Genomic DNA, 14,576 nt, shown 5'->3' with positions numbered 1-14,576 from the left:
GATGGTCATGCGACCACTTCACTCATAGTTGCCTGTGACGTGGTGTTAACATTGGCCCATGCATGTGTTGTTGGCTGTGGAGATCTATCGTCAGGTATGAACGGTCCACTGTGTGTTCGGACACACTTTTACTCTACTCACCATTAAAGTTTGATGATAGTTCCTCCAATGGTCACCACCTTTCCTGTTTTGCCAATCTGCCCAGCCTACAACGTCTGGCGTCTGTATTGAGTGGTGGGTGGCTAACCCCATGACATCTGTACGTGGTTGCACCTTGGTTTCGCCACGTGTTGAAGACGCTCACCACAGCATTCCTCGAACACCTGAAAAGTTGTGCAGTTTTCTAAATATTCGTGCCGTGCTTCCGGGCCATCACAATCTGCCTTGGCGAGCAAACTCAGATAGATCGCACACCTTCCCCATACTACACGTGCTAGCTGATACTACATTCACCGTGCGTGTGTCTGATTAGCAGTTATTCTTCGCCAGGTTAAGCTGGTGTCACCTGGATGGGTTTATATCGATTGTATGTCGGTGGTCAGAACGTTCTGGCTGATCAATGTATTTGGTTATTACAGAATATAATGATATCCCAAGTGGACTGCAAATGGTCATTTCAGTTCCTGTTCACATATTGGATTAAGACGTAAAAGTCTTAACTGCTTTTACTCAGGCTGAAACAAGATGTTAACAAACAAGAAAAACGAGGAATAAAATTAATTAGACATTAAACGCCTAAAAATGAAGAAAAATCACGTCACACTCATTGTAATAGCGATTGCGAAATTAAAATACAGCAACAAGACTCATCGAGAAGATAGTACCAATAGACACGACTAGATCACGGGACGAGTGAAAGCTTGAGATTTAGGTACAGTTCTCATTGTGGCAATACGATATGTGATACAACACGTTGCAGTAAAGGTCACAAGTCGCGATGATTATCCGTGTGACAATTGTGTTCCCACAGGAGCGATACGACAAGTAACAAGACACATCAGGCTGCAACATGCAAGACTCCCAGCATAATCATGGACAACATCGAAATATGGTAAGTATTTACTCGAGACTGGAAAGAGGTCTGGCTCCCCATCCAGTGTTAAAAACCATTTCGGTATGTTAGCTACATTTCGTATGCAGCATTGTATGAACTAAAACGCACCAAATGTAAACAGGCAAGCAACTACGTTTTTAATGCAATCTTTTCAATATTAAGTGCTGATTTTTACTTAATTTCAAAGTATCACAGTAACTATGGGCATTGACGAAGAGAAATCCGTTATCAAGCTGTTACATCAGACTCTGAGACGCAAAAAAAGAATTCGTTTTAAAAAATAGTTTCCTTAAAATCGAATGGGAAAGACTGGACAGCAGAAAATATGTATGAATCCCAAAACTGTTGGGAGGTTCCTACCCCATTCTGTGGCATCTAATAGTCAGGCCTACTAGAGGAGTGGCTTGCCAAGCGAGTGCAATTATTATTTGTACATCAGAAATATTTTCATGATTCTCATACCCACTGCAACTATGCTTGAAATATGAGCCCTAGTGCCTATCAGTTAAGCTATAATCTATTCTCGTCCTTACTTTCCTAATGTAACGCAATGGATAATGTATCTAACTTATAGCTAGTGCACATTTCAGATGGACTCACTCCACCCTGTCAAAGCCACGTTTCCTTCCTGCGGTATAAACACTACTGGCCATTAAAATTGCTACACCAAAAAGAAATGCAGATGATAAACGGGTATTCATTGGACAAATATATTATACTAGATGTGGTGTCACCGCCAGACACCACACTTGCTAGGTGGTAGTTTTAAATCGGCCGCGGTCCATTAGTACATGTCGGACCCGCGCGTCGCCACTGTGTGATCGCAGACCGTGCGCCACCACAAGGCAGGTCTCGAGATACGGACTAGCACTCGCCCCAGTTGTACGGACGACGTAGCTAGCGATGCACACTGACGAAGCCTCGCTCATTTGCAGAGCAGATAGTTAGAATAGCCTTCAGCTAAGTCAATGGCTACGACCAAGCAAGGCGCCATTAGTAACATTGCATGTATCTAAAGAGTCTCACTTGTATCGCCACAATCTCCAGATGTACCAAAAGGATGGATTAAAGTTAAGTATTCCAGAAGCTACGTACTTTTCTTTATAGCATTCATTACGTATCCTGTTTCAGACCTCACGCCATCCTTCTTTAACTAAACGCGTGCCTTTCGGCTTCCTCTCATTGTGTCTAGGCTGTCTTGTCTAGACACAACACTAGAACTGACATGTGATTACATGTTCACGCAATTTGGGTGCATACATCCTGAGAAATCAGTACATCTACATCTACATCTACATCTATACTCCGCGAGCCACCTTACGGTGTGTGGCGGAGGGTACTTATTGTACCACTATCTGATCCCCCCTTCCCTGTTCCATTCACGAATTGTGCGTGGGAAGAACGACTGCTTGTAAGTCTCCGTATTTGCTCTAATTTCTCGGATCTTTTCGTTGTGATCATTACGCGAGATATATGTGGGCGATAGTAATATGTTGCCCATCTCTTCCCGGAATGTGCTCTCTCGTAATTTCGATAATAAACCTCTCCGTATTGCGTAACGCCTTTCTTGAAGTGTCCGCCACTGGAGCTTGTTCAGCATCTCCGTAACGCTCTCGCGCTGACTAAATGTCCCCATGACGAATCGCGCTGCTTTTCGCTGGATCATGTCTATCTCTTCTATTAATCCAACCTGGTAAGGGTCCCATACTGATGAGCAATACTCAAGAATCGGACGAACAAGCGTTTTGTAAGCTACTTCTTTCGTCGATGAGTCACATTTTCTTAGAATTCTTCCTATGAATCTCAACCTGGCGCCTGCTTTTCCCACTATTTGTTTTATGTGATCATTCCACTTCAGATCGCTCCGGATAGTAACTCCTAAGTATTTTACGGTCGTTACCGCTTCCAATGATTTACCACCTATGGCATAATCGTACTGGAATGGATTTCTGCCCCTATGTATGCGCATTGTATTACATTTATCTACGTTTAGGGAAAGCTGCCAGCTGTGGCACCATGCATTAATCCTCTGCAGGTCCTCCTGGAGTACGTACGAGTCTTCTGATGTTGCTACTTCCTTGTAGACAACCGTGTCATCTGCAAATAGCCTCACGGAGCTACCGATGTTGTCAACTAAGTCATTTATGTATATTGTAAACAATAAAGGTCCTATCACGCTTCCCTGCGGTACTCCCGAAATTACCTCTACATCTGCAGATTTTGAACCGTTAAGAATGACATGTTGTGTTCTTTCTTCTAGGAAATCCTGAATCCAATCACAAACCTGGTCCGATATTCCGTAAGCTCGTATTTTTTTCACTAAACGTAAGTGCGGAACCGTATCAAATGCCTTCCTGAAGTCCAGGAATACGGCATCAATCTGCTCGCCAGTGTCTACGGCACTGTGAATTTCTTGGGCAAATAGGGCGAGCTGAGTTTCACATGATCTCTGTTTGCGGAATCCATGTTGGTTATGATGAAGGAGATTTGTATTATCTAAGAACGTCATAATACGAGAACACAAAACATGTTCCATTATACTACAACAGATTGACGTAAGCGAAATAGGCCTATAATTATTCGCATCTGATTTATGACCCTTCTTGAAAATGGGAACGACCTGCGCTTTCTTCCAGTCGCTAGGTACTTTACGTTCTTCCAGCGATCTACGATAAATTGCTGATAGAAAGGGGGCAAGTTCTTTAGCATAATCACTGTAGAATCTTAAGGGTATCTCGTCTGGTCCGGATGCTTTTCCGCTACTAAGTGATAGCAGTTGTTTTACAATTCCGATATCGTTTATTTCAATATTTTCCATTTTGGCGTCCGTGCGACGGCTGAAGTCAGCGACCGTGTTACGATTTTCCGCAGTGAAACAGTTTCGGAACACTGAATTGAGTATTTCTGCCTTTCTTCGGTCGTCCTCTGTTTCGGTGCCATCGTGGTCAACGAGTGACTGAATAGAACAACCACCTCTGGCCGTAATAACGGCCTTCATACGCCTGGGCATTGAGTCAAACAGAGCTTGGATGGCGTGTAGAGATACAGCTACCCATGCAGCTTCAACACGATACCACAATTCATCAAGAGTAGTGACTGGCGTATTGTGACGAGCCAGTTGCTCGGCCACCATTGACCAGACGCTTGCAATTGGTGAGAGATCTGGAGCCCGCATCTCGTGGTCGTGCGGTAGCGTTCTCGCTTCCCACGCCCGGGTTCCCGGGTTCGATTCCCGGCGGGGTCAGGGATTTTCTCTGCCTCGTGATGGCTGGGTGTTGTGTGCTGTCCTTAGGTTAGTTAGGTTTAAGTAGTTCTAAGTTCTAGGGGACTGATGACCATAGATGTTAAGTCCCATAGTGCTCAGAGCCATTTGAACCATTTGAAGAGATCTGGAGAATGTGCTGGCCAGGGCAGCAGTCGAACATTTTCTGTATCCAGAAAGGCCCGTACATGACCTGCAACATGCGGTCGTGCATTACTCTGCTGAAATGTAGGGTTTCACAGGTATCGAATGAAGGATAGAGCCATGGGTCGTACTACATCTGAAATTTAATGTCCACTGTTCAAAGTGCCGTCAATGCGAACAAGAGGTGACCGAGACGTGTAACCAGTAGTACCCCATACCATCACGCCGGGTGATACGCCAGTATGGCGATGACGAATACAAGCTTCCAATGTGCGTTCACCGCGATGTCGCCAAACACGGATGCGACCATCATGATGCTGTAAATAGTGCCTGGATTCATCCGAAGAAATGACGTTCTGCTATTCGTGCATCCAGGTTCGTCGTTGAGTACACCATCGCAGGCGCTCCTGTCGGTGACGCACCGTCAAGGGTAAACGCAGTCATGGTCTCCGAGCTGATAGTCCATGCTGCTGCAAACGTCGTCGAACTGTTGGTGCAGATGGTTGTTGTCTTGCAAACGTCCCCATCTGTTGACTCAGGGATCGAGACGTGGCTGCACGATCCGTTACAGCCATGCCGATAAGATGCCTGTCATCTCGACTGCTAGTGATACGAGTCCGTTGGGATCCAGCACGGCGTTCCGTATTACCCTCCTGAACCCACCGATTCCATATTCTGCTAACAGTCATTGGATCTCGACCACCGCGAGCAGCAATGTCGCGATACGATAAACCGCAATCGCGATAGGCTACAATCCGACCTTTATCAAAGTCGGAAACGTGATGGTACGCATTTCTCCTCCTTACACGAGGCATCGCAACAACGTTTCACCAGGCAACGCCGGTCAACTTCTGTTTGTGTATGACAAATCGGTCGGTAACTTTCCTCATGTCAGCACGTTGTAAGTGTCGCCACCGGCACCAGCCTTGTGTGAATGCTCTGAAAAGCTAATCATTTGCATATCACAGCATCTTCTTCCTGTCTTTTAAATTTCGCGTCTGTAGCACGTCATCTTCATGGTGTAGCAATTTTAATGGCCAGTAACGTATTTCCATTAATTTTGCGACCACAACTGCTGAGGTGTGTGCTGGTGAATTGTCATGATGGAAAATGAATTTTATCCAATGCTTAGACATCCCAGCAAGAAAATGGAGGTTATGGTAAAATACTTCAACATAATGGCTACCCACAACTCAATAATCAAGACCACTATTTGTCTCACATATCTCCTCTTTTATTACAATAAATTCTTTCACACTAATGTTGCAAAATTTCTTGCATTACACTTAAACATAATAGTTAAACAAGGGATTCTCAACCCAATGGGCATGACATCATAAGCATTTTACTATTCTATGGTCTCGTAATGTTTCTGTCTATTGCGCTTTCTGGATTGGTAAGGAATCTTTCGCTACTACATTCTCTCCCGCACTCTCTTAACCTCATTCATTACCAACATAACGAATTTACTGACTCTCGTGCAGTACTAGGAAAAATCATGCTTGTCCCACCGTATTTGAAACCAATTTTCCTCTGTCTCATGCAAATCACACAGATTAAGTACACATAATAAATCACACTGACAGTATAAAACATGTCAAAAACAAACAAAATGTTCGGTTTTCACTCGTTCTGCTTTCCCACATCAAACAATAGTCATCCCAGATTCACACGTCAGTGACCCACGTAATAATTTTCCTACCACAAACTCTGGAGCATTTATGCACATCTCCCTGTGCAATGCAACCCACATGGAGTTGCCGGGTAGGTGGCTGACTCACCTTAATTCATTCTCAGAGTATCTGAATATCAAGCTGGCGTCACAAGAATGTATCTCATAGTGGAAGTTTTGTTATCTTATTTATTTCACACACGGATCCTCAACTGAATGTTAGGACAAGTACTTCTAATTCTTTTTATTGTCTCATAGTCAGGTTGAGACTCACATTGTACTCACCACGTGGAAGTGCTTGTACCTAATTCAAGTTCTGCACACGGAAATCTTAATTATTTTCAACTTAGATTTACACACGCAAGTATTTCATCTTAATACTACCACACTAGTATTTCGTCTTATAATTACAACACGTGGTTTCTTTGTCACTTCCGAAAAATCCTATGTTCCCCTTGAAATTTCTACCTCCCTATCTTTTTCTGAACAATTTATGTGAGCCTCCCACCAAAAGATTCTGAAAAGAGAAATTATTAATTCATCAACTCCTAAATATTCCTCATGCATACCATTCTACACAGAGTACGCGAAAGAACTTGCCCCCCTTCTAACAGCCGTGTACCGCAAGTCTCTAGAGGAACGGAGGGTTCCAAATGATTGGAAAAGAGCACAGATAGTCCCAGTCTTCAAGAAGGGTCGTCGAGCAGATGCGCAAAACTATAGACCTATATCTCTTACGTCGATCTCTTGTAGAATTTTAGAACATGTTTTTTGCTCGCGTATCATGTCATTTCTGGAAACCCAGAATCTACTATGTAGGAATCAACATGGATTCCGGAAACAGCGATCGTGTGAGACCCAACTCGCCTTATTTGTTCATGAGACCCAAAAAATATTAGATACAGGCTCCCAGGTAGATGCTATTTTTCTTGACTTCCGGAAGGCGTTCGATACAGTTCCGCACTGTCGCCTGATAAACAAAGTAAGAGCCTACGGAATATCAGACCAGCTGTGTGGCTGGATTGAAGAGTTTTTAGCAAACAGAACACAGCATGTTGTTATCAATGGAGAGACGTCTACAGACGTTAAAGTAACCTCTGGCGTGCCACAGGGGAGTGTTATGGGACCATTGCTTTTCACAATATATATAAATGACTTAGTAGATAGTGTCGGAAGTTCCATGCGGCTTTTCGCGGATGATGCTGTAGTATACAGAGAAGTTGCTGCATTAGAAAATTGTAGCGAAATACAGGAAGATCTGCAGCGGATAGGCACTTGGTGCAGGGAGTGGCAACTGACCCTTAACATAGACAAATGTAATGTATTGCGAATACATAGAAAGAAGGATCCTTTATTGTATGATTATATGATAGCGGAACAAACACTGGTAGCAGTTACTTCTGTAAAATATCTGGGAGTATGCGTACGGAACGATTTGAAGTGGAATGATCATATAAAACTAATTGTTGGTAAGGCGGGCACCAGGTTGAGATTCATTGGGAGAGTGCTTAGAAAATGTAGTCCATCAACAAAGGAGGTGGCTTACAAAACACTCGTTCGACCTATACTTGAGTATTGCTCATCAGTGTGGGATCCGTACCAGGTCGGGTTGACGGAGGAGATAGAGAAGATCCAAAGAAGAGCGGCGCGTTTCGTCACAGGGTTATTTGGTAACCGTGATAGCGTTACGGAGATGTTTAACAAACTCAAGTGGCAGACTCTGCAAGAGAGGCGCTCTGCATCGCGGTGTAGCTTGCTTGCCAGGTTTCGAGAGGGTGCGTTTCTGGATGAGGAATCGAATATATTGCTTCCCCCTACTTATACTTCCCGAGGAGATCACGAATGTAAAATTAGAGAGATTAGAGCGCGCACGGAGGCTTTCAGACAGTCGTTCTTCCCGCGAACCATACGCGACTGGAACAGGAAAGGGAGGTAATGACAGTGGCACGTAAAGTGCCCTCCGCCACACACCGTTGGGTGGCTTGCGGAGTATCAATGTAGATGTAGATGTAGATGTAGATTTTCATTTAAATTTGTTTCTGTGGAGCACACACAGAGCATGTCTTCACACCTCAGGAACCAGCGACAGTATGTTGAAACATGGCCGTTCATCCTGTCATCCCGCGCTTTCTCGCAAGTGGGGGAGGACCTTGGCACCGTATTGGTCAGCCACATTCCAGACCCTCTGGTGTTCTAGTATACTTCCTCTCTTTGGTTTGGCCAAAAGTGACCAGATAACTGTCTCAAAGATGATTATAGAATCTTCTTTCACTATCTGTGGTCAGCAGACGACCAGCCATTCATTCAATTCACAAACATTACCAAACTGGATTCAGGGATCTATTTTAAGGAATGGGACGTCTGAATAATTAAACATACAAATTGCCCTTCTTTCCTACATTGGTATCCTGCCTCGGTGTATTAAATAAAATGGTGTTGTTGTACATCTTTTCTATGTCGGGCAGTACTGCACCCTTCACTATGATTTTTAATTTGTGACACGAAAAGTAAAAGTCTTACTTAGAAAGTAACTACAGAAACAGATGTTGCATTTCCTCATCTACATACAACTATTATTTGAGGCCCATCAGATGATTTGAAATATCCCCCCTCCCCGTCAGTGTAATGTGCAAGGAGCAACCAGCATTCCATGTTGCACCGGACGATGAAACGGAGAATCATATCGGTGTTGTATAGCTGTTGTCCCAGTTAATCACTCACATGCTGCACTCAGCATTGATGGCCCCCAATTCATCTCTCTCCCTGTTCTCCGTCGCCTCCACTACGGCTCCTCGGGTTTCTGAGCGCTCCACCAATATGGTTTGCTCTACATTGCATCGCGAGTAGCACAGCGTATCGTATCGCATCGCATACTGTCTCGTCCTCGTGAGAACTGAGCCTTACAAGGAAACATCATCAACGTGACCTCTTACTTGAAGCACATTGGTAAGATATCAGCCCCAACAATCTAACCTGCCCGAAAATTCGGACCATAATGTTAATAGTACGCAGTTGTGACATTTTTTTTGAGTCTTAATAACAAGTTTAATTTAAAAATGTTTCACAAAATTGACCTCAACCGTCATAGTAAGTAACGAATAGAAGAAGAAACCGATAGAAAGCAAACAATCAATTATTGTACGAGGATTGTTTCTCTCTGGAACATCTGGGACATGCAGGTTTCAACCACGAATCATCTCATGAGATTATATTTGAAAGCAATTCCGAATTTTTCCTACACACAATCCCACATTTCAAAATTTCCGTGACCTCGTAATGCCGGAAACGAATTGTAGCCCTGAATAGTAATCAAAAATGCGCATAATATGTAATAAATTTATGTTAGAAATACATACTGCGCTTGTGGTTTCATTTCGAAACCACTCACTCATAGAAGCAGTAGTACATACATTTGCGTTACAATTACTTTAGATATACTTACTTTCACTGTCAATGATTTTCGCATGATGATCACTGTAAAAGAAAATCAGATGTCACTGTCTCCTGCACTCACGTAACACAGTCTCCGGGCCGACTGTAGCTTTGAATGACATAAGAGTAGCATCAGTGGTTTCATGCAATAGGCACTGATACTTAAGAAGAATTAATAAAATGGTGGTTCCAGAAACCTCTGGTACTCGAGGAAATTACCCCCGAGTTCCTAGTACTGTACAGTGGAGAGAGAAAGAGGTTTGCGAAATACTATTGTGGCATTAGTAAAATGCTTTGTTCATTGTGTCAAAGTGTATTGTTTCTAACCTATAGCTCGTGCCAGAGGTTTCTTCGCACTGAACATTTTATATTGCTTCCCGGGTTCGATTCCCGGCGGGGTCAGGGATTTTCTCTGCCTCGTGATGACTGGGTGTTGTATGATGTCCTTAGGTTAGTTAGGTTTAAGTAGTTCTAAGTTCTAGGGGACTGATGACCATAGCTGTTAAGTCCCATAGTGCTCAGAGCCATTTGAACCATTTTATGTTGTGCGTTATCTTCTTTGAGTTTTAGAGCTGATACTCTTAAAATGAACCTCATTTCCAGAAGATGCGTTATCCTTCAACGTGACTGGCATGATTAAACTGTAAATCGTAAATCATTAACTTCATTTCGTAACAATTCTTCAGTAGCTTAGGTTTATTCACTTTGACTTTGAGGTGTATATGTAGCCGCGGAATGCCGATAAGAGAATATTGTTAAAATAATATTGAATGGGTAAGTGCGTGAGGTTGACATGTTATGTACTCATATTAGCCTAGTTACTATTTTCCTTGTAAAATGATAAGTTTTGTCGAGAAAAATTTCGAAACACCCTGGGTAGATGTATCGACTTTTCCCCTCCTCTTCCTAGGCTTCAACATCCAGCGAATACGAAGCTCTGGTTGTCACTCCAGTCAGTGCATATTACTTCGCTCTTGGACGTTAAGCGGCTGAAGTGAGAAGGTGTGAGTGACAAAGAATGGTGCGCGTGAAAATTTAAAAGCTGTACTTTCAGAATTATGACCCCAGTTTTCATGCGGGATCTAATACTGGGGCTGATATATAGCATATGCACAGTTTTGTCCTTAAAATACAAGGTTAAGTTGGTGGTGTTTCCTTGTTGGACAGCCGCACGGGGTAGCCGTGTGGTCTGAAGCTCCTTGCACGAACTACGCGCGGCCTGAAGCGCCTTGCGCGGCTTGTGAGGCTCCCCCCGTCCGAGGTTCGAGTCCTCCCTCGGGCACGAGTGAGTGTGTTGTCCCTTGCGTTAAGTTAGATTAAGTAGTGTGTAAGCCTAGGCACCGATGATCTCAACAGTTTGGTCCTATAGGAACTTACCACCACCACCTTGTTAGACTGAAACATGAATGCGATTTTTTATTTGTTTATTTCTTGCTGTTTTTACGAATGACGTGCACTCTAGGTTATATTGCAGTCATTTTGTCAGAGTTATTTTTGTTATTACTGTAGATCTCCCTCTGCATTTGGTTAGTCGAGTCCGACTCTCCGCGACCCACGCCATTTTCTTCTGGCCTGCACTTTCTCCCACAGACTTTCCAGGTTGGAATTTGTTACTTCTGCAAAGCTACCGATCCATCTCATCCTTTGCTACCCTGTTCTCCTTGTTCCTTCGTTCTTCCCCAGTATTAACGTATTTTCCAGTGAATCATGTCTTCGCTTAATGTGCCCATAATAGGTAATGTTTTGTTTTAGATTCACACCTTCAACGAAGCAGTCTGGTTTTATTTGCTGAAATACTGACTTATTCATTCTCTTTGCCATTCATGTAAGTCTATGGAGTTTCCTCAAACACTGTAAAGATGCCTATCCTATGCCGTTCAGGCTTTCTTGTGATCCAGATCTCACAACTGTACATCACAACTGGAAAGACCATAGCCCTTACTGTATGTATGTTCGTTGTTAAAGTTATGTCTCTACCTCTTAAAATATGTCCAGGTTGGACATGGCTTTCTGCTAAGTTTTGGTATCGTGGCTGCAGCCACCAAAATCAGAAATCTGGGAATCTAAATAATGGAACATGGAAAGTACATTGTTTCTCCTGATAATATGCCATGAAGAGATAGGTGCAGTTGCCATAATTTTTGTTTTCTTGACATTCGGCATTACACCAGCCTTCGCACTTTTTTCTTTCACCTTCCGTAAGAGGGTATTTAACTCTTCTTCAATTTCTGCCATAAAGTCTGGTGTCACCTGCGTGTCTAATGTTATTTAGCTGTATCCCAGCTATTGCAATTCCAGTTTCTTCTTCATTTAACCTGGCATCCCTCATAACGTGCTCTGCATACAAATTGAATAAATAAGTTGACAATATGCAGCCTTACCTTACTTCATTCTGAATCCTGACCCATTTAGTTGCGCCATATGCGATTCATACTGTGGTTTGTAGGTCAAGGCAGCGGCCTTGCCGCAGTGGTTACACCGGTTCCCGTGAGATCACCGAAGTTAAGCGCTGTCGGGCGTGGTCGGCACTTGGATGGGTGACCATCCAGGCCTCCATGCGCTGTTGCCATTTTTCGGGGTGCACTCAGCCTCGTGATGCTAATTGAGGAGCTACTCGACCGAATAGTAGCGGCTTCGGTCAAGAATACCATCACAACGACCGGGAGAGCGGTGTGCTGGCTCCACGCACCTCCTATTCGCATCATCCCTTAGGATGACACGGCGGTCGGATGGTCCCGGTGGGCCACTCGTGGCCTGAAGACGGAGTGCTTTTTTGTAGGTCAGAGTACACATTTTGCATGAGGTAAAGGAGATGATCTGGTGCTCCCATTGTTTAAGAGTACTTCCCATAATTTATTGTGGTTGCCACAGTCAAAGGCTTTAGCACAGTCAATACATAAGAGACACTCATCTTTATGGAATTCAGTTGCCTTCTCCATAATCCATCGGATGTTGACAATTTGATCTCTGGTCCCACTGCCTTTGCGAAATCCAGCTTGTTCTTAGGAACTTGTCAGTCCTTATACAGGTGACGTCTATTCCGTAAAATTTTAAGCTTGACTTTGCCACCATGTGATGTGTGTGTGAGTGTTCAGCGATTTGAATAACCTTTAGAAATTACCTTCTTTGGAATCGAGATGAATATTGACGTTTTCCAGTCTTTTGGCTACTGTTGTCTTTTTCTGACATACTGAATGAAACAGTTTCACTGCTTTCTTCCCAATGATTTCGAACAATTTTGCTGGAATCCCATCATGTCCACTAGCCTTGTTTTAGCTATATTTTGTAGGGCCCATTTGATTTCCCCTCAAAAATTTCTCTTCTAAAATCATATTAACTTCGTCACTATTAGCATGCAGTTCTTTCTTCTACAGACGTTCAAAGTCTGTAGGACATCAATAAACCTGAGAGACGTGGCGGGGGTAGGACCAATAGCAGTCGCTAGATCGTGGGGCTATTGAAAAATCGAGCAGAGACTGAAATTTTGGTGTTGTCATGCAAAGTGCTCGAATCTTTCGAGCCAAGCTCAAATACAGCACAGTAGAAGGTGCTTGCTGATCGGTTCGATAGGCGAGCACACGGAGCGATAGGGTTACCGCAACCGAGCATCCGTGTATTCCTCGTGAGCCGTTCGGCACCGAGCGGGTGCGCCTCCCGTGAAATCGAAGTGAGCCCGTGTAGTGTTGCCGTCTCTTTTCATGTCAGCCAGTCAAAGACAAGTGACCGCAGCTGTAGTCATGCTCACCCGATGATTGTGCACCCAAAGCGACGCACTGCAGCGCACACAGCGCCCCACACCCGAAGCGGTCAGCTGACGCAGCTCCCATTATTCTTTTCGAATGCAGATGCACTGAGAGTCCTCACAACTTTTTCAGTGCACCTAGAGACGCTTGGCAGGCTCATGGCAGCTGAACTGTCAGCCACACACCTTTTGATCCCCAAGAAGTTAACAGCTGTCGAAACCTAGAAAAAAAAGAATAACCACTGCATTTGATGGCTGATGAGTGCTATTCACTTGATTTAGTCATTTCCAGAAGGCTTTTGATACCGTTCCTCACAAGCGACTATTAATCAAATTGCGTGCATATGGGGTATCGTCTCAGTTGTGTGACTGAATTCGTGATTTCCTCTCAGAGATGTCACAGTTCGTAGTGATAGACGGTAAATCGTCGAGTAGAACAGAAGTGATATCTGGCGTTCCGCAGTGTCATAGGTCCTCTGCTATTCCTGATTTACATAAATGATCTAGGTGATAATCTAAGCAGCCCCCTTAGATTGTTTGCAGATGACGCTGTAATTTACCGTCTAGTAAAAGCATCAGACGATCAGTTCCAATTACAAAATGATCTAGAGAGAATTTCTGTATGGTGCGAAAAATGGCAATTGGCACTAAACAAAGAAAAGTGCGAGGTCATAAAAAAAAAATGGTTCAAATGGCTCTGAGCACTATGGGACTTAACATCTGAGGTCATCAGTCCCCTAGAACTTAGAACTACTTAAACCTAACTAACCTAAGGACATCACACATATCCATGCCCGAGGCAGGATTCAAACCTGCGACCGTAGCGGTCGTGCGGTTCCAGACTGAAATGCCTAGAGCCGCTCGGCCACATCGGCCAGCTGCGAGATCATCCACATGGGTACTAAAAGAAATCCGATAAATTTTGGGTATACGATAAATCGCATAAATCTAAGGGCTGTCAATTCGACTAAATACTTCGGAATTACAATTACGAGCAACTTAAATTGGAAATACCACACAGATAATACTGTGGTTCAAATGGTTCAAATGGCTCTGAGCACTATGGGACTCAACTGCTGAGGTCATTAGTCCCCTAGAACTTAGAACTAGTTAAACCTAACTAACCTAAGGACATCACAAACATCCATGCCCGAGGCAGGATTCGAAACCTGCGACCGTAGCGGTCTTGCGGTTCCAGACCGCAGCGCCTTGAACCGCGAATACTGTGGGGAAGGCGAAACAAAGACTGCGCTTTGTTGGAAGAACACTT

At 43.8% G+C, this 14,576-nt stretch overlaps 1 pseudogene; it reads left to right on the top strand.

The window, feature by feature from the left end:
* Nucleotides 1-12,015: 12,015 nt before the first annotated feature.
* On the top strand, nucleotides 12,016-12,133 carry LOC124597640 (annotated as a pseudogene).
* Nucleotides 12,134-14,576: the final 2,443 nt, after the last annotated feature.

Source organism: Schistocerca americana, chromosome 2 (genome assembly GCF_021461395.2).
Source record: "Schistocerca americana isolate TAMUIC-IGC-003095 chromosome 2, iqSchAmer2.1, whole genome shotgun sequence".
Taxonomy (NCBI): Eukaryota; Metazoa; Arthropoda; class Insecta; order Orthoptera; family Acrididae; genus Schistocerca; species Schistocerca americana.
Note: the sequence above shows the minus strand (reverse complement) of the source record. Positions and strands in the feature narration are given on the sequence as shown.